The 25,181-nt window shown below is 41.6% G+C and overlaps 1 protein-coding gene across 1 annotated transcript in view; it reads left to right on the top strand.

The window, feature by feature from the left end:
- The window catches only part of ST8SIA1 (ST8 alpha-N-acetyl-neuraminide alpha-2,8-sialyltransferase 1), a 107,876-nt gene that overhangs the window by 69,906 nt on the left and 12,789 nt on the right, over nucleotides 1-25,181 (top strand). The window lies entirely within an intron of this gene.

Here is a 25,181-nt window from a genome sequence, read left to right as displayed (position 1 = left end):
TGTTCACTGGAAAACACAAGAGAAAAAATATAAACCAAGGGGATGAGCAGGAAATGATCAGGCATAAAGAAATGTATAATGTGAGTACTGGGAGGTGATGGATTGTGAAAGGAAGCAAAGCAGAGAAATTAAATACATGGTAGAAAGCCAGGTGTTTTAAAAAGAAGAAAGGCACTGGCTTGGAAATGGATGTTTGAGGGTATTTAAATGTAATATTTTTCCTCTTTCAGGAATTGAAGGGTTCTCTAGTTTTGTGTAGGGAAGAGATGACAGTCTTTGACAGAGTAGAACAGAGAGGATGAGCAAGAAGGAAATGGAGTAATAATGAGCTTCAAGAGCTGATTGCAAGCAGAGAGTGCCTGAGTAAGAGAAGGCACAGCAATGCTTGTGGGATGAGATCAAAGCAAACTCCCATTGGCAGGGGATGGCACCAAGTGCCAGGCAAAATCAGGGAGTTACACAGGGCAGTGGACCTGAAGACAGGGAATCTGAAAATCCTGTGGTATGTAGATGGCTAATTGATTTATGAAGTGCAATGAAATGGCCAGAACATCCCATCAAGGAAAGATCAGTTTGGCCATGGCATTTGGGAGGAAATGAAGTGGACCAGTGTGAAACACAAAGCTTGCAGAGGGTTTTACAGTTTTCAAGGCAGAGGATTATTTAACTCAGGCATATTTGGTTTGCACCCTCCCCTCCATCAAGGCCTGCAGTAGAAAGCTGACTGTAGTTACTATTTTTGAACATAAAAGGAAAGGAGTTTTAGTGATGCTTCAAGGAGACTGTGGAGCTACACTGGAGAGACTGTGGAGCAAGATCGGACGGATAGAATGAGGACATGGTTGAAGAAGCAGATGGAGAGAGTGAGGTGCTACTTTGTGAGGGGTGGATATCACGAGGAGTGGAGGGCAGTGGGAAATGAGAAAAAAGAAAGAGGAAGCAAACGGTATTGTGATTAATGTCAGTTTTCAAAGGGAGTGGACAGTAACTGTGATGCAAGACCTTGGATGAGAGAGTATTGTGGAGCGTATGTGCATGTGTATTGATTAGGGGGAGATACACAACCAGTAACTGAGAATGACATGTAACAAATTCATAGCACTGAAAATTGGCAGATGCCTCCTTTAAGGCTTTGCTTCCTCTGCCTGGTTAGGAAGAAATGTATTGATTTTTTAAATTTTGTTAAATAATTGACTGGTGTTTCCTGTGTGTTGCCCAAAGTCATTATTTTATCTCCTGCGTGTTAAGTCAGCATGGGGGAAAAAAAGGTTATATCTTGAAAGTTAAAATAGAAAAAAAAGACTACAACTCTGTCACCACTCCTATGGAAAGAAGCTTTTTAAGGAATTAAGGTTGCTTATACGTCCAGACTTTCATGAAATTCAAAGACATTCAGATTTGTGACTGATGCATCTGTTCCTACGCTTTGAGTTATGTAGCGTCACATAATGGAATTATTCATTGTCATTCTTGCCCTCTCCTCTTGTCCTTACTTGAAGTATGTTGATATTGATGAGGCTTGGCATCTCAATTATCTCTCAAGTGTCTTATGGCAGCTTTAGTGAATTGGTCCTGCAACACTATTAATGGTTTCTAAAAGATTTACCCTTACCAGATAATTTATGGTGACGCATGTTGAGTAGGGCAAAGTTTTCATACCAGGGATGTGGAAGCAATTTCCTATGTGGTCTAAAACCAGAATAAGTGCCTTTAGAAAATCAAATTGTTGTCAGTAATTATTGCAGAGATACCATTTCCCTCTCAATTTAGCACCTTAGGATGGAAGAGTCACTGTTTTAATCTAGGAGTACATTGACTTTAAAAATTACTTCTAAACATAGCTTTTTGCAAAACGTAGAGATCAAGTTCCTACTCTGTTTTCAGCAGGAAATGTGACTGGTAGTACAGTTTTCACTTGTGAAATATTTTGCTCTGTTCTGATTTTGGTTTGAATGTCCTGCCCTTTGAATGTCCTACCCATTTGGGTTAGGGGAATGTCCTACCCTAACTTCAGTTGGTATAATACAGGAGAACTGACAATAGATGTACTGTGGTAGAAATCTTCCTGTCTAAGAGGATGTGTGATGACTGGCCCAGCTTCTTTTTTTGTCTAAAGTTTTTCACAGGCATCTTTTTTCAGTTAATATTGGAACTCACAGACCTTCACTCCTGTGTGACTCCTTTTTCCACTTTGCATTCAAAACTTAACTTTTCTGCCAAAGCCGGTGTTGAGGTTGCAGTTGGGATTGAAATGTTGCATAAAGCTGCTCCTGGGGCCAAGGTGACCTCTCCCACCCTCTAGCCCTGAGTATTGTTCTGGGACCGCAATCCCACATCTTTGATGTTTTCAGTCCTTTCCCCTACCATCCTACTCAGCTTGGCTTTGTCTGCATGGAACCACTTTGTAGGCAGAAGATTATTTTAGGTTGTCCTGGGTTTTATTTTCTTTCCATGAGTAGCTGCTGTAAGTCCCTTCTAGGAAAGAGGCAGTGTGGTAGTGAGACCTGTGATGTGCCTACAGCCATTCTTAAGACTCTGGGAAAAATCAACAAGGTTATGTCACTTACAGAGGTTGTTTCTGTATTCTGAACAGTTTTCTACAGCTGTGGAGAGGGATGAGTCAGTGGACATAAAAATGCTTAGGAGGCAGTGATGATTTTTGACCAATGACATAAGATTTTTAACGAAAAAATACAAAAGAGTTTCTGGATGTGGATTATTATCTGTTTCTAAAGTCACTGGATCTGGGCTGTTTAAGGAAAAGCAAATTTTATTAATTTCTTACCTTCAACAACTCTTGCAAATGTCATACAATAATAATTTGTCTAAACTTCTAATTAAATCTGCAAACAGATGCTGTTTGCAGCAGTATTCCTTTCTAGTGCCATGTCTGCTTATCTGTCTAACCTATGCACACTTATATCATCAATGACATGGATATAATATTCCAAACAGATGTTTCCCAGCATTCAGGGAGTTTTAGACCAGCTGATGTTTACTGGTGAGTATTTTATCCATGAGCTGTGTATTTCTGGCCTGTGTGGAAATATGAACTTCTGTCACTGAATGGGAACATTTTTCTTTCAGTAAATTAATTCACCTTTTTGATCCCTGTGATATTTGACAAGATTTTGCTGCATCCAGTGTCTTGCACTAAAGCATGATGAAGGAATTAGACTAAAGACTAACAAATGCAGTGATTCTGCCTCTCAGCTTGGAAATGCCAGTTAAATATTGCTGCTGTTTATTAGGTTCCCAGGGATTTTGAGTGGGATTAAATTTGCTTTCCGGTGTCCCTGCATTTTAGAGGCAATTAATAATCTTGCCTGGATTCAGTCCTGAAGACATCTCTGAATCCAACTGACTTAGACCATTAAGAATAAAAAGATGTAACTGAAGCAGTAATTTAATTTGATAAAAGCTCCCTTCATCTTTGATTCAACAAATGTACAGTATTATACCTGTTGTTTACACTCATGAAAATGGTTTGTGAGAATTCCTCTTTACTGTGTCTCCATGTAAAAACTACATCTTCTTTTCCTGGGTAGTTACATTAATATTTGGTAATTGCAAAAGAGCAGAAAAAGAAAGATAGAAACCTACCCACAAAATATGTTCTTGAAGGAAAACCTTTCATGCTTATCTTGTCCTTTGTGCTCAAGTCAGATGATGAGAAAATCTTTCCCTGTAAAGTCAATTAGTCACCAGATTTTAAATACTTCATATAGAGGTTCTTTATGCATTCCTGGTGTCTAAATATATCTCAGATTATTTCACTGAGAAGAAGTCCAAAGTTATAAGAATAATTCTTTTAATTCACATTTTATGTTCTTCTGCAAGAGTCTCTGAACTTCTGTGCCAGCAGCAGGGGGATAATATTTCTGGGAAGTACTTCTTAAGAGGCAAGACTGTGATATGGAGGTTGCTTGAAACCCCATTTGTTGGTAATCAATTTTTTCCCTGCTCTAATACAAAGTTTCTTTAAAAACCTTTACATTTATAAGTGATGCCTTAGTTTCTCTTTGTGAGCAACATCTATTTTTGTCCTTGTTTGAACAGAAAAGGAAGCGAAACATGGGGATGGAGGGGACTAGCCCAGTGCTACCACCAGACCAAAGGCAGGGCCAGGAAAGAAAAAATCCAGAATTTCTGGTTTGCTTTTGTATTTTCTTAGCTGATGAACAGAAATATGTCGAGTTGGAAAAAAGTCCTGCTCTGATTGGAACAGTTTGTTGCTATTATAGCCATGCTTTGACCCCATTTAAATAAATGGCTTTTACTCTCTTACCCACCCCCTCTTAACCACAAGATACAGCAATGAGCAGGAAGAAAAAGATCCAGGAACCCTCAGCCCTAAGGAAAGTACTGTTGGGTTTAGAGGTGTCTCAAAATGCACCATTGGCTCCAAAGAGAAAGGTCAGGTGCTGTTGCTGAGATGAAAAATAATGGGGTGACGTTTTGGGTTAGGGAAATGGGAACTTGGAGGAAAAATTGTTTAATCTGGTAGGAGAAAAGAAGGGAAAAGGAAAGGCTGAGGAGAGCAGTAAGAGTTTTCTGAGGATACATTTAGGGATGATAGCTCATCAGCAAAAGCAATTGTTAGATGTTAGGAAGAACTTCCCAGAGAACCTACGGAAGTCTCCATGTTACAGTAATTTAAAGGACAAATTGATGTGGGGATGAAATGGGAAATTATAAATGAGATCTCATTAAATCATGGTTTGATGCTTTTTCTTAAACAAAAATAAATGTTTTATTAGTAGTTTTCATAAAGCAGAGATAGAAGATACCAGGATTAAAATAATCCATTTGGATTTGTGATTGAAATATCCTCAAATTTCAATTCTACTGTGTGTTTATTGTAGGGTTGGAGAGGAATAGGATGCATTACTCTACACATGCATTTGTAAGTCTCTTGTCTGGGATTTTGATGATAATCATCATTATCTCCATTGTGAATGACACTTTAATTGCAAAATCTTTGCCTTAACAAAATCACCAATGCTTGCTCATCTGTGGGGATATTCATTAAAACATTGTCTCACACATTTTCATTTTCTTGGCAAGCTATGGCAGGAGGACTGTTGCTTTTCATTCCTCCCCCCTCTCCTACCTCCTGGTGTCCTCTTCAGACCACTGTAGCCAAGAGTCTGCCAGCACTACCAAACAGAGAGACAACCAGCTGTCTGATTTTCCATTATTAGGTCTGTGAAATGGGAAAACTATATATGTCCTTGAGAAAATAATGCTTTTAATTAAGGTGATTTTTTTTCATCCTTATATTCCTGCAGTAGGACTTGATATGAGAGCTTCTAAATCCTACTATCAATATGTGGAATAGTGTAATCAAGTGCCTTATATTTAAGTATGTGACTAGTATCTTCAAAGTCATTGGAATACTTTAGTGTCTTGTATGGACAATCCAAGTTTTTTCAGAGTAACATCTCCAAAGATTTTTAAGTGCCTAATCCATGTTTAGGTAACCAATCTTTCTTTACAGTCTTTGATGTTAACCTAGATTTTTTTTACCAGTATTGCACCTCTTGGATATTTTCAGATACTGATTGGAAAGCAAACGTGTATATATATATATATATATTTTTTTTTTTTTTTTTTAATGAAGATACAAGGCATTCTGCAATCTGAAGGACTGCAGATAATGAGAACACAGAATACTGCTACTTCTCTGTAGTCTGCCAGATTGTGACATTCCCACTTTTTCTTTTGTTTCTGTCTCTAAATAACTTTCACGGTTTGCAGCATCTGCAGCCATGTGATCCCCTAAACTTAAAGAAAACCTGCAAATTCAGGAGATGGGCACAGGAGTGTAGAAATTATCCTTATAGATAGCAGGCCAAAAGCTTTAGGTTAAAGCACAGATGTCAGAGGCAGAAGCATTAATTAGGGTCAGTTTTCTCATTAAACAGCTGGGGATTGCTGAGAATGAGATAACCACCTGAGAAGGCTGAATCAGTAGCACTTGGAATAGATGCTGAAGGAAAGGATGAATGGAGGGAGAAATGCCTGTGTGGAGTCCTTTAGAGGAACCGACTCTCCTGTGTAAATCACTGTAGTACTTCACAAACTTAAGGGTTTTTTAGGTAAACCAGAAGGTAGGTGGATCTTGAGAAATGTTTATCAGGAGTTTATAAATAAATAGCCAGAGCAATATCAGAACCACTAAGGAAGAATTTTTGGGACTTTTTTCCAGATGTTCTTAGGAGGTTGTATAAAAAGCAAAGTAGTGCCTTAGGAGAGGTTTAGATTAGATACTAGGAAAGATTTTTTTTCACTGAAAGAGTTATAAAGCATTGGAACAGAATAGCCATGGGGAGTCACCATCCCTGAAAGTGTGAACAACATCTATGGATATGGCACTTGAGGACCTGGTTTAATGGTGAAAATGGTGGTGGTTGATGGCTGGACTTGATTATCTGAGAGGTCTTTTAAAACCTTAATGATTCTATGATTCTGTCTGTATTAAAAGAGGGGTGAGGGGGTGGAAGAAATCAAGGGCAGAAGGAATCAGTTATTCTGACTTGGTTTAGTCCACAGAAAGAGAGTGGAAATGGTTAAACATGGGAGAAGTATCTCCATACTCAGAAGGCCCTTCCTAGGAGGTAACAAAGAAGTTAAATGGCATCATCATTAAGGGAAAAGTATTGTCAGGGATTAAAACCTATTTTCAAAGCCAAGGTGTGCGAGGTATGAAAGCCAAATTTCCAAGTCTGTCTCAGAAAGTTGTGAGTTGCTGATCCTGATTGATTTATGTTCCATAAGAAGCCTTGTGAACAGCTTAGTTCTGACTACTCTAGAATGTGGTTTTAAACCTAGAGGCAGGCAAGTGGGAGAAGAAAGTGTTGAGCAGCTCTATGCAGAAGCTCATTACTGTTCATTAAGAGGTCTTTGGAGGAAATGTTCTGATTTTATTGTAGAGATGTCTCTGTTTCACTTGTATGCCAGCTGAATAAACAATTAGGTAGTTGTGTATATGCAAAATGGGTAGAATATTTATGGAATCCAGCATTTCAAAATGACACATCAGGGAGAAAAAGACACGTTTTGGAATTTTTTACCAGAAATCTTTGGTTTTTCTCTTCTGAGTTAGTTGAATTTCTGAAGCTGGTCTCAGAGCAGCCAAGACAGTGAGTTGTGATTGCAGGGTGTTCCTCTAATGGTTTCCCTGGGCCTCAGGTGGGATTTTGTGGTGAAGAGGGATTAGAGGGAGTCAAACAAATGTATAACAGGTGGCCTAAAGGGGCATCAGTTCATCCACATCTTCCACCAGAGAGCTTAATAGCAGGAATTCCTCTGCAAGAGGGTAAGAGGACCTCAAAAGGTGGATGGTGGTGACAGTGAAGACAGTTTAGTGAAGAAAGAAGTCTTGCTATCTGTGGTGCTCCTGGTATGGTTTCAATTCTCCCAAATGTAAATGGAGAAAACACACAGCAAGAGGTGTCTGCATTTTAGGATGGGATGTGAGAGGCTGTTGTGATTATTTGTAAACAAGGAAGACTGTTCTTTCAATTTCTCTTTTGTTTTCTAAGAAGAAGCACAAAGTCTTCTCCTGAATTCCATCAGCACACAGGGACATATCAAGGGATGGCATGTTGATTTGAGCTCTACCTCCTGTCAGTTTTGTCATCCCTGTGAGACTTAAAGTTTTCAGTGCATTTATTTGCATTAATTAAAGCCTGAATATCTGGGGAATAATCATAAAATAAGATCAGGCTTCCATAAGTTAAAATTTGAAAAATTAGAATACAAAGCTAGATCAGTGGGTAGACAACTTGTAATGTTGAACTGTGTTATTACCAGCTAATAAAAGATGGAGCTGTAAAGTGGGAGTAAAAAAGATCTCCAATAGAGTAATTTTAACACTCTCCCTTGAGTATGTGAACATACAGTTGTAGGACTTGGCATTGCCGATTTTGGCAGCTGTCTATGCATTTGCATCACTTGTGCACTTCTCACTGAGGCAGGAAGGGTGCTAAAATCAGACCCTTAAAGTTCTGATTCTTTAAGTCAAATTGCACACTAAAATTAAGTGTCTATTTCACATGAGTTTTGAAACAATACACAAGAGAATAAAAAATTTTAGCTGCTTTCTGAAACTTTTGTACAGGAAATCTTACTATTGTTTTTAACTTCATTTGTGCCAGCCCCTATAGCTGGCTTGCCTGAAAGAGTATGGATTCTTTGTACTTTAGAAGGAAAAAGAAATTAATTTTTCAGACTGGAATGTTCCACTGTGATTTTCCAACCTTTTTTGCTTTTTCTACAAGCATAGCAAACAATGTGCAAAATGACAGCCTGGTCTGGTGGAAGGTGTTCCTGCCCATTGCAGTGGGGTTGGAAACAGATGATCTTTAAGGTGTCTTCCAACCGAAATCATTCTATGATTCTCTAAAAATACATGTAGTATTACATCTCCAAACTTATCTTATTACATTGTGGGAGGGTGTTGATTCTTGTGTGGTAATTATTACTCCTGCTACTCTTGACAGGCCTTACTTCTAAACAAGACAGTGTCTTTCTGCCTGGGTTTATGCCCAGAGCAATGTTTCTAATGAGTAGCAGTGGTGAATTTGTACTCAGAATACTCTTAGCTGAATTTTTCAGTGCCCTGCCTGTTTCATGCAGCAGGTTGGCATTGAGTAACACTGATATGAAGCACAGTGTAGAATAGAGAGCTGAACCTGTCACTGTTTCCATGGCAAAAGTTCATCCTGTGGTTTAAAAGATTGTGGCTCATTTAAAACTTCAGTCAAGATTTCCTTCCTCATTCTGATCTGACTCTTATCAATTTCAGTCTCTGCTCTTACTACCCAGTAAGGAAGTGCTGTAAATCAGTAATGTAGATTTATACCAAATGGTTGTATTTACTATCCAGCTAAGAGGGAGTAATCTAATGTTACCTTTTCCAACCCCATTCCAGGCAGAGACTGGCTAAACACTGTGGGTAGACTTTTAAATCCCCACATCTAAGCATGTAATTTGTAAAATTCTTCTTACTCTCTGGAGATTTGCATTGCTGAGGTGACTTTACCCAAGTCTTGGCAGTGCTGCAAATGCACAATGAAAGCAGCTATCACCTTGGCGGGTTTGGGTTGAAATCTTTTTTAAAGCTGAGCTTGAGGAGGATTCACAGAATCACGGAATGGCCTAAGTTGTGAGGGATCAGCCTCTGCTCAAGCAAGGCCACCTAGTCCTGGCAGCCCATGTATTCCTTTAGAGATTTTTAGAAAAAACTTGAAGTCTAGTCTGTAGACATACCCGTAGCACTTTTCTACTCACTCCCAATGACAATAGTAAAGGCTTTCAAAAAGAATAAAAGACAAAATAGAGTTATCAGGATAAAATGATGAAACATTACTCCGTTTTCTTTTTATAAAGGTCAGCTCTGTAACTGAAAGATCTATTTACACTCTTCAAGGTAAAAGGGTGTGATTCTTAGATTCATTAGACTAATTAAGCTTGCTCTTTGATATGGTAAAGAGTTGCTTTTCAGATGTTTCTGGCCAGTCTGTCCTACCTTCCATTATGATTATGCCAGACTAATGTTTGGGGAGGAAGGCAATCCAAGAAGTAGCCAGATTTGAATCCTGACAGTGGGCTTGTTGAGCAGTAGTCACGGCAAGAAAACAGTAAGCAAGCTTCATTTTTTAAGAAAGCAATTGATTTATAAAACAAACAAACAAAAAAAGCCCTGCAACCAAACACACCATTCTCTTATAGCAGTTGCAGTGATCAATTTTGTGAGACCTGGGCTTTGTAACAGAAGATACAAATTTACTCATATATATATATCAGAGGTTGCCAGTTAAATACAGTGAAGACCTGGCATCAGTGCCAGTTTTGCTGTAGGCTTCCATTATTTGTGGAAGATAGGAAGGATGAATAGCCAGGGGAAAGCCTTGTAAATCTGAATCAAAGGTGGACCTTCTGTGCTGATCAGAATATGATCATGCTGCATGTACAGATCCAAGTGCTTTCGTGAATGTAAAGCACAGCTGTGTTAGCCAGCAAAGTTCATTGTTCTCTAAATGGCTTATTCCAGGAGATGGGCAGCCCATCATCTGCTCAGGCTCTTCCCATCTACCCTAAAAGGATCAGGTAAGCTCAGTTTACTCTGGGGTTGCCCAGCTGGAGCTTTAGCAGGTATGTACCAAACAGATGGATATCCCAGGAGTCCTACTTGCACTCTGTCCTCACGTCATCCACCTGTGGGATCCAGGCATGGATCAGCGAGTACTTGGAAGTAGAACAACACTAAATCCAGGTGTTCATATTGGCATGAAGGGGCCTGGATACCGCTAAGGAAAACTAGAGGCAGTTCAGAACTGCAGCTCCTTCATGGGTTGTCTCTTAGCTGGAGTCCACTCCCACCTTGTTCCAATCATTCTCCTAGGGAATGATGACTGAATCTCATCCTTCTGTGTCAGGCAGGAAGGAATTTTCAGAAAAGCTGTGGGGCTTTTGGGATGAAGGCATGTTTGACAGCGAGCAGCAAGGTTTGAGTTGGCCTTTGGGAAAGGCTTCTGACTGCTGGTTCTGTAATGGAAAGCAGGGACCAAAAGGTTTGTATATGGGGCGTGATTTAAAAGATTTGATCTCCCTCCCACTTTATAAGGTGCATTTTTTGTAAGTGTAAGTCAAGCTGCTGTTTACATTCTGGTGCAGAGGTGAAGCATTTAGGAAGGTGGACAAAATACCCCTGTCCCTCATTTTCAGACAGGATAACAGAAACACGAGGGAGCCATCACAGTCCAGCAGTGAGTCATTGAAGTCCAGAGCAGCATATCCCTGGTTCTTTGCCCAGTCTTTGATCATAAGTGTTTGCTGAGGTACCTCATGTGAAGAAGACTTAATGTTCTTGGCTTCTCACACAGTTTCTTTCATGAGTATTAAATCTGCATAAAGAGATTAATGAGACCTGCCAGGAAATCTGTTTCTGTCCAGAGAGTTGCTAATTGCTGTTCACACACTGTCAGGATATTGTAGGGTTTGGTTCTCATCTCTGATGCTTCTTCCTCAGATGCAGAGGTGCACATCAAGTGACAAACTTACTGTCCGAGAAATTTTCCTCTGGCACAGTGGCAGGACCCTGAGCATCCTGCTTTCCTACGAGCCAGTGATGTGCATCAGGGATGTGTCTCTGTTAATTTTCCACAATCACTGAGGAGCCACAGCAGAGAAGGACCTTCAACACCCTCTTTTTATTTTTCTCAGTGTTCCTGCATGTTGCTGGGTCAGCTAAGTTCTGCAGTACTGTTTGCCCTTCCTCTTCTTTTGCTCTTTGCAACCTTGCATGAAAATATGTCTCTGTGACATGAAGCCTTAAATAACCACCATTAGCAACAGTCCTGGAATCCCAAGGAAAATCAATCACAAATTAAGAGTGGTGGTGATTAATTACTTTAAATTATTTACTTACTTGGAATAAAGTGGGTGTGAGATATCAATGGGGTTTTTCTCCCTGTGTGTGCTTACCAGTTGCAAAGGAAAATTAGAGTGAAGTGCCTTTTAAGGGACTGATTCCTTCTTCACATGAAGGGAATTCATGCTTGACAGCTTCCAAATTGTGTTTTGTTGTCTTCAGGTGGCTGCCGTTGTGTCCTCTGGGAACAGTTCCCACTCAGCCCGGTCAGCTCGGGACACAGCAGGCTGCGGGGGCCAGCCTCTGATATCGGAGGGATCGGAGTTCTGGCTCGTGGGTCCTTCCAAGGGACCGCGGCGATAAAGGCAGACGGCGGAGGAAAGGGGGCAGGCTCAGAGTTGGGTTAAATCCAGAAAGTTTATTGGTCCTCCGAACGGGGGGGACCTCAACCACCAGGGGTGCCCAACCCAGAGCACCTGCAGATCGTGCGCCAGGGCATTTTATGGCGGGGGGGACATGGGGGGGGGGTGTACAGAACAACCAACCAGGGAAGGGAAGGGTATGGCATACAGAACGAGGGACACATAAGGGAACCAACTATAACAGGGGAAGGGAGGGACTCCTTTCCCAGGACTAATCACCTGGCCCCCTGGCTAGAACTTTCCAGAAGCCTGGGAGGGGTGGCAGAGTGACAGACAGGGTCCTGGGAGGAGATAAAAATGACAGACAGGGTAATTTAAATAAAACAGGGGGGGTGCCAACTGGGGTACACCAAACTTACAGAACATAGCGGGGAGACCCGGACTGAACTAAACAAACACACTCCCACAGGTGGCTCTACTGAGGATCTGCTGGCAATGTTTAGATAACAGAGGTAGGAGAGCTGAAGCCCTGAGTCAGAATTTTCTGTATGAATTTTGCTTGTCTTGCAGTATTCAGAAAGGCTTCTCATTTCCTGAAGGACACTCAGTGTTCATCGTGGCAACAACATTCCAGTGGTCAGGGCAGAAACTGAGAAGCAAGGTTTATGTTGTGTGCTAACTTTCAGATGTCAGGAAAGATCTTTTGCTTTAGATAATTTGTTTGAGAAATTGGCTGTAATGTTACTAGCAAAGAAGGGGGGTGGTTTTTAGAGTAGGGGTGGAGTTCCTGATGACCTTGGTTGAACTCATGTAACATTTGCTTAGAACTGAAGGGAGACTGCTTTTGCCTTTGTAAACAGGGTGAAGTTCCTAAGCTGAACTGGGATATGAGGTAATCTAATTCCCATTTTCTATTCTATGCTTTATTCAACCATTTATTCTGGCTTTCAGTGTAAAGTAACATTGTCTAGCTGAGGGTGTGCACGGGGGCTGAATGCAGCCTTTGGAAACCTTCTGTCCAGTCTCACTTTCAGTGGAGGAGATGGGGGATTGCTGGTCCAGCAGCAAACACAGTCTGAGTAGCCAAGAGACTCTCCTTCCCAGCCCAACAAAGTGAAAATTGCTGCTGCTGAAACCAGGGAGGAATGGGGTGGACTGGCAGGCAGAGACAAGGTGCAGGAAGAGCTTGGGGGGGCGGGGGGGCGGGTGTTGGCAGATAAGATTTAAACCCCAGATCTACTTCTCCCCTTTCTTTCATTGTGTTTTCCCCTTTCCTCACTGAAGATTTAACACCAGATCTGTGTGGAGGGAAGCCAAACTATGTCAGTGCTGCAGGGCAGTTGGCCAGGATAATGTATGGGACTGATGTGGGTGTAATGTACGCCCTCAGGAAGGTACATGGTTCCTCTGTGTTGCAGACAGACCAGCCATGAGCATGCTTCTGCAGCCTCTTGGCAAAGACTCATCTATGAATTGCTCATAAGGGTCTTTGCCACTTCTTTTAGTGCAGTTTGCCAGAAGTTTTGAGCCATGCAAAGTGACAGAGGGGTTGCCTGCATAGACTGTGATCAGTGAGTGCAAACTGTTCAGGCAGCTCTGACAGCAGCAGCCTCAAGAAAGAAGACATCCTGGGACGTGATGAAGGGATGGTTTTCATGAGGGTGGCTCACTAATAGAGTCGGGCATATGTTGTCAGTGGTTTTCTGTGCATATTGTTTCACTTGGTGAGAAAAATTGGTTCAAACCTAGATTTTCCCTCCCTTTGTACACTTGCTCACAACAGATAGGAAGATTTCTTTTTAAAATATTTGCTGTAAACTTGTCCTGAATTCTAGAGCAAATTAAGGAGAGGGGAGAAAAGGGGTGGCTGAATAAAGAATTTGTTAAGCAAACTGTATATAAGGTAGGAATTAATCAACTATCTCCCATCTTGCAGCAGCTGTGGACTTTGAATGAGAACAGCTTGAATATGGAATGTTCAGTGCTTATAACAAACTGCTTACAAATTGTATAACACAGGTCATTTCAACAATTAAATAATTTCAATGATTTTTTGATGTGCACATGGATCACTGAGTGGGCTTAGGATCACTTAGGAGCCCTCCTAATAACTCTGGTCCTGGTTTATTTGCTCTGCCATATTCACTTAGCTCTGAGTCATGGTTGATGCAGAAACTATCTATGAGTCTCTTCTTGATATATGATATCATATCATATCATATATCATATATTATATCGTATCATGCAGCATGCTTCATGCCATATAAGCCTTGACTCAAAGATCTGACTGGATTAGCCATGCAGGCACAGCTGGAGTTACAGATAATGGATAACATCCTCAGTTGGTGTATTATATCCATATAATTCTAGGGAAGCCAAGGGAGCTACACTAATTCTCACCATCTGAACAGTTACAGTTCCTGCAATTGCTCTCTTTCTCTCAACTGCCAAAGCTTATGTTTGTGCCTTTGTGCTTCTCCAACAGAACTTAATGATATCCCATGTGCCTGAATGGGGCAGAGTGCCCTATAAACAATAGGCTTTGTTTTGAGTCGCTGAGTGTTAGTGCTGGGAGCTGCCTTCGCCTTTCCTCAAAATTGAGGTGTGTGCAGCACTTCCAGAGGACCAGATTTAGGTCACTTGTGAGGTACTTGTATTTTTAACTATACCCTTCATTAGTGATGGAGGTAGAATGAACTAAGGCCGGTTATTTAAATTAGTAATTCATAAGCCCATTTCATACCACAACCCTTAATTAGAGACAGATTCCCCATTTCTTTACCATTTAAATTATTTGCACTTGTGTCTGCTTTCCAGCTGTCCACAGTCAAACACAGACAAATACAAATTATTACAGAAATTTATTACATAAACAAGTCTGTACTTCTTAAAAACTCAGGTCAATAATTTCTGAATATTTTTCAGAAAAATAAGTGGTATTCCCTAGTCCCTGGGAAAATTTTTATTACAAAAAACCTACATTCCAGCATTATTTGTTGTTTTGGCCAAATGTATTAAAAGGAGTAGTTTGAACTGTTTTAGCCCTCCTCCAAAACCAATCCTCTTCAGTCTCTCAAAGACAGGACAAGCTGCTTTACCTGGTGAACAATGTTTGCAGCTGCTGTATTGCACTTCTTTGATAACTATATATGCATCTAAACATTTTGGATGGAAGGACCCATGAAAAATGTAGCCTAATTCCCATCAGTTAAGGTCAGCAAGCAGGAAAACTCTGAATCAAACTCTTAGTAGCCTTTTATTTTCATTGTAGTGTTCTATCTCCCAAACCAGTTACTCTGGATTTGCAATTATGTAATTAAAAGCAGAATTTGGGTTTGTTTTGTAGGAAAACTCAACTTATTAGGAACCAGAAGTTACTAGTTATTAGCTGAAATTGTAATTTCTTGTTGTTTTTATTCAGTGATGAACTACAGAAGGACTAAGACAGCCCTTCTGGCAATGATTAACCTTGATAGAAACCTTAATGTTTCCAAAGCCTCTCACTCTCAGTTCCTATATATTTTCCAATGCCTATGCCTTTAAATTCATGTGATTTCTCTAGAGAATGTGATTGGATATTTTTATGGTGGATAGCAGGGAAGGCTTCCTCTTATTTTGCATCCTGACATTATGCTGACTACCCATAAACCAGCTTTTGGCCACCAAAAGACTAACATTCCTTTTTCTAGAAATCAGCCAGTCAGTAACATGTTTGGCAGCAGCAGTGTATTATAAAAAAAAAGACTCTGTTACCCCACTTATAATTTACTGCTGCTTCATTTTGCTTTTGCCAGGAGACATTTGGAGCAGTTTGAGCATGAGGAAAAGCTCCTTTACCTTGGATGTAAATATCCAGCATGGGTGCAGTTTCACAGCTTTGCTGTTAGTGAGAACAGTTTTACCTGGTCAAAATGTGAAGGAAAAAATACAAATCTTTTAGCTGAGCACTGAGAACTGGAAGTAGCACCTGGCAATCGTAGGCTCAGACAGAGCAAACATCTGAAGCGCAAGAGCTGATGGCTGAGCTGGACAGACAGACAGCTCACGTGTGGCAGCAGTGCCTACCTACTGTTTCACCCTGTTCTAGCAGAAGTTAAACAGGAATTTATATCCTCCCTGTAGGACATTAGGAGATCCTAATCTCCACCAGCTGGTTATTCAGTTCTGCTCTGAAATAAGAAAATACTTTTTCCTGTTTATTTACTGTTCTAACAATTTAAAATTGAGCTAATGAGTAGTTTTACGTCTTTAACTTTTGATGTTTAAAAAAAATCTGATTAAAAGATAATCAACTAATTTAGGGGTGATTAATAATTTCCTCAGAAAAAGCATTTTTACACCAGTTGGTAAAATCTCTCAGAATGACTATTCTTCAGGAAAACTTTGAATTTCTGGCCCCTTTCCATAGACACACAAGGGTCTTATGCCTTACGTGTGTATTTATTTACCCAATGCTGTACATGGATTTAAGTGCCTCATTCCTAGCTGTTTGCTACTGATTTGAGATGGAATTTGTGGAGTTTGGTGCATGTTCCATAGCTCAATTCATCTGCAAGAGTGGCTTTAGCAAAGTTGCAGAGCTTGGGGTTGAACCAGCTTTCACAAGTTTCATTTTCCCGATTTTCCTTGGAGGTAGTAACCCCCAGCAGGAGGTGAGAACAAACACTTGGTAAAACAAGTCATTACATTTTAAATCATCACAATGAATGTGAGTCAGAGCCTCCAGCAATTCTGAAAATCCCTCCAACAGTCTCTGTTTAGCTTTCCACTGTGAATTGCAACCCCTATCAAAGAGGCATCCTTTTGTCTTGTCCTTGCAGTCACACATCAAACCTGGGAGGATTGTTCTTGTGGAGCTGACAGTCAGTCACATCTGCCAGCATCAGTGTCTCTTAATATCATAACCTGTGGATTTTAAAAAGAATCACCCCTGAAGTGCATTTAAAAGTGAGAAATCAGCAGTGATTTGTGGGAAAAAAATGCACATGTGCAGGGAATTTCAAGTTGTTCAGAGAGTGATAGAAGGACAGATGGATTCGGCCACACTGTGATATCTGGAGGGAACATTATAGTCCACAATTTTGAATGTTCCACAGACGGGATAAGTTTTTCAGTAAAGTGGCATCAGCCTGTTTGCCTCAGCACTGCAAAAGTTTAGATGATCTTTCTAAGAGTTCCCTGGCATGGAATGAGAGGGAGAGCTTACAGTAAAGCTTTTTTTAAATCAGCAAAAGGGGGAAGTTGATCCCTGAATTACACAACAGCCATGCCAGATAAAAATGGATCAGAAAAAGCTGTTTTCAATATCAAGAGTTTTCTCCCCAGATAACCAAAAATTTTCTCTCATTCACAAAAAGGAAAATGTAATTTTTTTTTATTGCCCTGATAAGCTGGGGCAAACACATGATTCAGTGTGTTCCAGGATTGAAACATGGCTCAAGGTCTTTGATTATTTCCTTCTCTGTTACAAGCAGCCCTTTCTTCCCCCAGCCCTAGGCCAGAGTAAGAAGTCTGGTACATTTAGCAGAGTCACAAAGAAAGGGATGGTGTGTCTACCTTGCTTCTGGCGTAAATCTACCTTCAGGAAAGAAATACTGCATAAAAGCAACATTTCAGTGATGAAGGTGAAAGCATTAGAACTGCTTGGGCTTTACATGCTGTTCTGCACTCACTTCTCCTTGGTCTCAGTACAAATTAAATGAAAGAAGTTCTATAAATGTGTGCTCAAGAGATCTGAGAGTGAAAGCTGTGTTTTTGTCTCAGTTTGAGACAAGTTTAGGGGGAAATGCCCTGGAAGGGACATCTCTTCCACAGAAGGTAGGTCTCAGCCCTCCCTCCCCTCCACCGATGCAAGAAGGAATTTCTTGGAGGAAAGTGAAAAAAAAAATAAATTATTTAACAAACAAAGTGCCCACAGGGCACAGGAAAAAAAAAAACAGAAGAATAATGTCAGATAATAAACCTCTTCTCTGTGGAGAAAGCTGGTGGATTTAGAGTTCCCTCTGTAGCTGGTTCAGCCGCTCCCAAGGTCTGGGGCTGTGATGTGGTGTTCCTGCAGCCTCCTCACTGGTCCACAGGGTGCAATGATCTTGTTCTCGGATCACAGCTAGTCCAAATAGTTCCAGAAGAAGTTACTGGAGGATTTTGGTATACCAGTATGCAGTCCTGGGAAAACTTTTTGCCTCAGCCCACAAGCTGTCTAGAAACAGGGAAAAAATCTCTCTCCCGCTGCAAGCAGAGCCAAGCAATATGGGGGACTGTGTGAGTCCTTGAACACAAAGAAGAACGCGCTGAAGAATTTGCCCGGCTTCCCCCCCACCCCGTTTTCCTCAGACCCAGCTTAAAGCTGCAGGACCCATTTTTGGGCATAAAGCAGATGATAGAGAAATACGGTATTGTCATAAAATCACCCCAAGACAGGTTTGAAATCCCAAAGATGATTAAAGCTTATTTCCTCACGCTGTGGCATGGGTCACTCTTCCATGGGGTGCTGTCCTCCAAGGACAGGCTTCTCCAGCCTGGGAGCAGGGCCCCCTCTCTCCACCGGGTCTCCCACTGGATCACAGCCTCCTCCAGGCATCCACCAGCTCTGGCATGGGCACCTCCCCCAAGGGCTGCAAGTGGATCTCTGCATCCCCTGTGGATCCCCATGGGCTTCAGGGGCACAGCTGCTTCACCATCGTCATCACCACGGCCTGCAGAGGCATCTCGGCTCCAGTGCCTGGAGCACCTCCTCCCCCTCCTTCTTCACTGACCTTGGTGTCCCCATGTTATTTTCCTCACATGTTCTCACCTCCTCCTCTTCTCTGGCTAGTAAAAACTGTGCCCACTTTGTTTTGATTTTCTTCTTAAATATCTTATCACAGAAGCGTTACCACCATCTCTAACTGGCCCATCCCTGGCCAGCAGCATGTCCATCTTCAGAGCCATCAGGGATTGGCTCTGCCAGACATGGTGGAAGCTTCCAGCAGCTTCTCACAGAAGCCACCTCTGTTGCCCACCCCGCTACCAAAAACCAGGCTGTGCAAAACCAACACAACTTGCTACAAAATAATTTATCAGGAAACATTACGAGATTTTACTTTATGCTATAAGTCAATTGACAAAGGTCCTTTGGAGAGGTTTGTAGGGAAGGAAGCATGTTACTAAGCTGCCTCAGTTTAATTGTTATTTTGCTAGTGTTCCCATAAGTAAAATAAATGCTCTTGCTGTCATGGTTGCGACTCCCATTTGCCAGTGAATGAAATGTGAGAAATTAAATCAGAGTATTCATTTATGTATTTATAAATCCAAGTCTCGCAGAATTAGGTATATGAGGTAATGGCTAGGGTTGCTTTTTCTTCCCCAGAGCTTTCCTCTGCGATGGGATGTTCCAGAATTTTAAACCTCCACAAGCCCCAGCATCTGTTTGAGCATGGATGCAGGTGTGAGTTTCAGCCCTCTGCAGATTAATCCAGAAGATCTGAAATGGGAAATGGGAGCAGCCTGTGTGGATTCACTGCTGTTCACTCATCAAAACCTGAAACCTCTAGCAAACCACCAAAAATCAGTGTGTCCTCATCAACCTAGCTACAAAGATGTTGTCCTCATCAGCCTAATGATAGAGGATGTCCTGAGCCTGCCTTGCCTTTGATGAGGGGAAACCCTTGCAGTCACAATGAAGGTATTGAGATGTTTTGGGGTGTGGAGACATAGTGTCTGGATCAGAGGGATGATTAATTGTTACTGTGCCATTAAAACTGTTCAGGAATGCTCTGTAGGACTGACCAGATGGGAGATTCTCTCAAGTTTTTGTTTGGTTGGTTTCCCTCCAGCATGAGGGAGGCAGGTCAGTCAGACACTCTCTGCACTTGCAGCTGTAGCTGCTCTCACTGTTGTGGCAAAGGGACTTCAGGGTCTTCCAAAGGACATTTTTACTCCTTGTTAAACTCAGCTCTTAGTAGGAACCATGTGGTTCCGTGGAGAACAGCATGGATGTTGGATGACAAAGTGTGTTTCAATGGCAGTGAGTCCCACTGTTGGGGTTTTAGTTTAGTCCTAGTTTTTTTTCTGTTAAAGGAATTTTCCCCTATACATGTTGCTAGGGAAACAAATGGCTGAATACTTAAGGAAAACAAAGGACCTGGCTGCTCTTTTTGTTTCGCCTGGGGGTGGGGGCAGTTCGGTCTCTGCTTCCAGAGAGAGAGGAAGCTGTTTTTCTACGGCCGCTTTTCTTTCTGCTGGAGAAAACACCGGGATCCCACGCTTGCTTTCCCTGCCCCACTCGGAGATGGGCTGTGGCCGTCCTGCCCCACCGCTGCTGCAAGCTTTCGCTACATTGTAGCTGTGCTCGCCCTGCCTGCCCAGACCTCTGGGGGGGGTTCCCCGTTTGGATACATCTCGTCTGCCATCCGGGATTTGTGCTCGTCCCTGCCGCTCCAGCCTGCCTCTCCAGCTTGCCATTCCCGAGGGTCCAGCTGGACACTGGGGCCAGCTGCCCAGGGGTTTGTGAAGCCTTTGTTCCATCCCTTCCCAGATCCCAGGCCACCAGTGCCGCATGCTCCCCGAGCTCGCTCCGGAGCGCCCCCTGCAGCCGTGGGGGAACCATCGCACCTGCCCTGCTCACCGGGAGCCACCAGCGCCCCTGCCGGCTGCGAGCGGAACTGCACCCGAGGGGAAAGGGCCTGACAGCCGAGAAGGCTGGGACTGGGTTTGTGATTGTTTGCTGTTACTGCCATAGTTATTGTTGTTTGTTTGACTGGTTATACACATACAGATATATAATAGTAAAGAACTGTTATTCCTATTTCCCACATCTTTGCCTAAAAGTCCCCTTGATTTCAAAATTATAATAACTCGGAGGGAAGGGGGTTGCATCTGCCATTCCAAGGGAGGCTTCTGCCTTCCTTAGCAGACACCTGTCTTTCAAACCAAGACACCCACTCATTGCATATAAGAAACAGACTGATTTTTTTTTTCTTTCATGTTTCTGGCCTTTAAATCATTTAACAACAATGTAATGAGCCTGCAAGCTCTGCTGCTCCTTTTATTTGCCATTCCAGTTGCCTTGTCCTTGTCTTTGGTGATGACCTGTCAGTCCTTCATGACCTCTTCCTGGTTAATCTTTTCCACGAGCAGTGTTTGAACATGCCACCTTTCCTCAAGAGGCTTCATTCCCTGCATGAATTTCCTTTGGCCCCTCCTCTGAGGAGCTGAGCACATCCCATAACAGGACATACATTTCCTTCCTCCTCATCTGTCTTTTTTCTTCTGGCCATCCATGCAGCAATTTCCAAGAGATTAATGGGAGTAGAGAATGTGTAAAAACACAGGCTGGGCCAGGTCCCCATCTGTAATCATTAAACCACATTATCACAGCACATACACAAACACAGCAGATCCACAGCTGGGCTAAAACTGTCCTGCTACACACCTGATCTGTTGGAGAAGCTCTGGTATGAAAAGTTCTTTGCAAAGCCTCCTAAAAATGTGGTTTTTCACGTGTCTCTGTAGTTGCAGTACTTTAGAGGGTTTAGAGTGTAGCCACTCCCTTGGCTTTTGTTTTTGCTGGGTCATAAAAGAGCATAAAAATACCTGAGCCTCATATTCTGTGCGGCTTTAGTTATAGTGTGTGAAATATGCTTCTTTGATATTATTTGGTGTCTCAACAGTGTTTATCAGTTTGCTTTGTTTTCCTTCCTAAACTGTAAACTTCTCCTTGTAGAGCCTGTATTGGGGCCATACCATACCAACCATTTCAAATACCCTTATTGAGCATGGTAGTAGTGATAAAACTAGAAAACAAGGAATGTCATAATTCACCATGAAAAATTTTATAGAAATATAGGCACCAGCACATCTTTTTCTTAATGAAGCTTTCAGCTGAGTGGCCCTGGGATCCTGGAAGTAAGGAAATAGAAGGTGGATGATGGAGCTGACTGTGACACATTGGGTCAGCAGGTGGCTGGTAGGGACAATGGTGGTCTCTGAGGTCTAGATTAATGTTCATTAAGAAGAGAGAGAAAAGATTTTGCTAACAGATGTTAGCAAAGCATGAAAACCCTGTTCCTTTAGGCTAGAATCATAGCCTGCAGAAGGCAGTGGAGAGATTTTTGAAAGGTGTTTATATTTCTATATAAACCTGTGTCACTTTAGGTCACCTTTGTCTTTCTCACCCTCTCATAAACTGAACTCAACCTGTGGCTCCCTTGTGGCTTGCACATTGTTAGCTTTAAACATTTCTTTCCACATAATTGTCTTTAAATGTTTTATTGGGAATTTGCTCCCTTGTTTTTAGGCTGCACCTCTCAAAGCATCCTTCCATGGCTTTGGCCTCAGCCTGTTCCTGGGTGATCTATATAACCTTTTCATCTTTTTTGTCTCTGCCTTTTGTTTGTCTTATTTTCTTGCAACCCCAGCTTTGCAACAAAAGCATGATGAGCAGTTTAAATAGTTGGCATCTACTGGCTGATGTAAGTCCATGCAGCCACCTTGTTTCATAACCTTCTCAAAGTACTCCAAGGTAAAGATGATTTTGCACAGTGCAATTTTCCTTTTTTTCTTTTGCAGAGCAAGGGAAGTTAAACAGCTCAAGAAATGTGTTAACTATGAAAAGGCAAAAGGCTGGGCCATCTGCTAGGCAAGGCATTGCCTTGGGGAGTTAAGAATGGTCAGACACTTATACATTGTCTTTGGCCACCTGCACTTGTGCTATATAAGCAGACTTTCAAGTTGCGCTGATGTAACTTTGTTTTTATCCACAACTGCAGCTGTAGTGTTTTCCCTGCACTGTGGGGAAATTGTTTTCATCATTCCAGTTGCTTCCTGCATAATAGACAGCTCCACACATGTCCTTTCATTATTTATTTATGGGCCTCAGCATTTAAAGGCCAAGCAAGCTTTTTGAGTGGTCACCCTTCAGGGACTGTGGCTTGTTTCTTGCACAGCAAGAAAGGTATTAGTACATCAAGCCAGAGAGACATTATTAACTCAACCAACATGGTGACTTTACCCCAACACAAAGTAATTTAATGGAAACCAAAATGTAATTTGTACAGGTTTTTTCACTTTCCTTTGAGCCACCGCGTTCGGGTGCCACTAATTATTTGTGCCAGTTTGGACAAATTTAGAGGAAAAATATCCCCTGACAGAAGGCAGGTTACAACCATACCTCCCCCACCGGTTTCAGGAAAAAAGAAATTTTCTCGAAGGAAAGTGAAAGAGATAAAAACTATTTATTTAACAAACACACAGGAAAAGGATAATAATGCTAAATAATAAAACTTCTTGCTGTGGAGAGAAACCTGGGAAAATTTCAGAGTCCTTCTGTAGTCTCTCTCCCCCTCCTTGGAGCTGGGTCGTGGTGGGCCCACCTCCAGAGCCTTGACGAAAAATTCTCCTGATGTATTCTGATGTTGAAACAGTCCAAAAAAGAAGAAGGGAAAAAGCCAGGAAAAACAAAGTTCAAATCTCTGTCTCTCTCTGGAGAAAGAAGGAGCTGGAAAATTGGCTGGAAAGCAAGCAGGGTGCTTCCTTCCCTCTTGCTGCTGTTAGAAGCAGAGGAGTCTGTATCTCTGTGTCCTTGAACAACCGCTTTGAGAAGTCAGCTTGGTTTTTTTTCCTCTCCCCTCTCAGGCTCAGTTTAACGGCACAGAAAGGTACAAAATTAATTTCTGGGCATAGAGCAGTGATAGGGGATACACATCATAAAGTCACCCCAAGACATGGTCACAGGTAGAATTTTCCTAGGTAAAAAACCTTTAGCAAAATTCTCTCTTCCGCTTTCATTGATTTTTTAGCTAATGTGTACTTCACTAATGACAGTCACTAATCTTTCATCAAACACACAAACAGCAGTGCAGATGCTTAGAAGTTTTATGGCACTGAAATATGAGGATTTGTGGAAGAAAAATGAGGAAGTAACTTCTTCCATTATGGTTGTAATAAGCTATTCTTATGTACTGGATTTCTTGTTAAGTTATGGCTTAGCTGTGAATGCTCAGGGATAATGTTAAAGAAATGTAAATAGGGAGTTTTTTCTTGCAAATTGGTTTTTAAGTTATTTGGGAGCTTTATTTAAAATATTGCTGTATATTTAGAAATGTTGAACTGGTAACATAACTTTTTTAAATGTGGGTTTGAATATTGTGATCCTAGATTTTTATTCTTTATCATAATTTGTTTTCAAACATGGCGATGATTTTTTTTTTTTTAATGAAGTTTTTATGTGGAGGGAATGGGCTGCTAATTTTATATCTGAAAATTAAACATGCTCTCAAGTGTTAGAATGTTGCAGAAGAAAGTTGAGGGCTTTTTTTCCAAATCAGGACTGTAAATTAGAAGGTGGTTACTTGAATCTTGTGGGAGCTTCCCCAAAGGAAATGTAATTCAGAAGGATGACAAGCAGGATATTTTAAGAGGGAGCTTGTACACATATGGAAGTTGAAAGCATGTGAAAGCCTATAGCACTATAGTCAGTGTAAATGTAAAAATAAAGTGAAAAAACTGTGGACAGTGCACAAATTGTGCTGTAAAAAGTATTATACAATACTCCCTCCCCTCCTGTGAGTGTGAGGAATATGTTATTGTGATCCTTCAAAGCGAGGCACTGAGTTACTGTCCTTCCTTGGGTCCTTCCTCCCTGAGCTGACAGCTAGATACAGCCCTGCTCTGCCCCGTCCCCAGCCTGCAGTGGTCTCACCCTGGCTTTTTTCCTGCAGGCAGTATCTGGAGCAATTGGGAATCTAGCTCTTTTGCTGGCTTCAAGGTCCTTTTGAATGGAAAGGGGACAATCCGTTTCTCAGCAGTATCACAGCACTGTGTCCCCAGCTGTTACACAGGAAGGCTGTACAAAACCGTTGTCCTGAAAATGGGAACTTGTACAAATTCTTGCTGTTCTCTCAGGAAGAATTTTTAGAACAAGGTTTCGACACTTTAGAAGATGGTGTGGCTGCGCTCAGTTGTCTATACATCTGACTTTGAAAGAAAAATTTTCTCTGCATCTGGGCTGAGCAAGAAATTTTTCTCCATGTCAAGAGTGAATTGTGAATCTACTCATAGATTTTGCAGTATAGCCGCAGATGGCTGCTTAAGATCATCTGTGAGCTTTTTTATATAGCAAATATCATCATAGTTTAGAGGCAAGAGGCCACTGGTGATATCCCTAATTTCTTCTGCTCATTTTATGTTTGTTTTTTCAGCATCTGACAGTCTAGCATTTGATTCTTTATCCCAGGCTTTGTAGTAGGTAGTTACAGGACGTTACGAAGCATTTCAGGGCTGCTGGAAGGTTGTAAAGAGCCTTCTGAAGTCAGCATCTCTTACAATGCTGACACTGCAGGATTTCCAAGCAGCCTTTTGCATCCTCTCTGTTCTTCCTTGGGTTCCCTTGTGGCATCCCTGCTCTGCCAGAACACCTGTCCCTAACCCAGCCCTAGCAGAAACCCTAAACCCAGGTGATC

This window comes from Aphelocoma coerulescens, chromosome 1A, assembly GCF_041296385.1.
Source record: "Aphelocoma coerulescens isolate FSJ_1873_10779 chromosome 1A, UR_Acoe_1.0, whole genome shotgun sequence".
Classification (NCBI taxonomy): Eukaryota; Metazoa; Chordata; class Aves; order Passeriformes; family Corvidae; genus Aphelocoma; species Aphelocoma coerulescens.
This window is presented reverse-complemented; position numbering and strand designations above follow the sequence as displayed.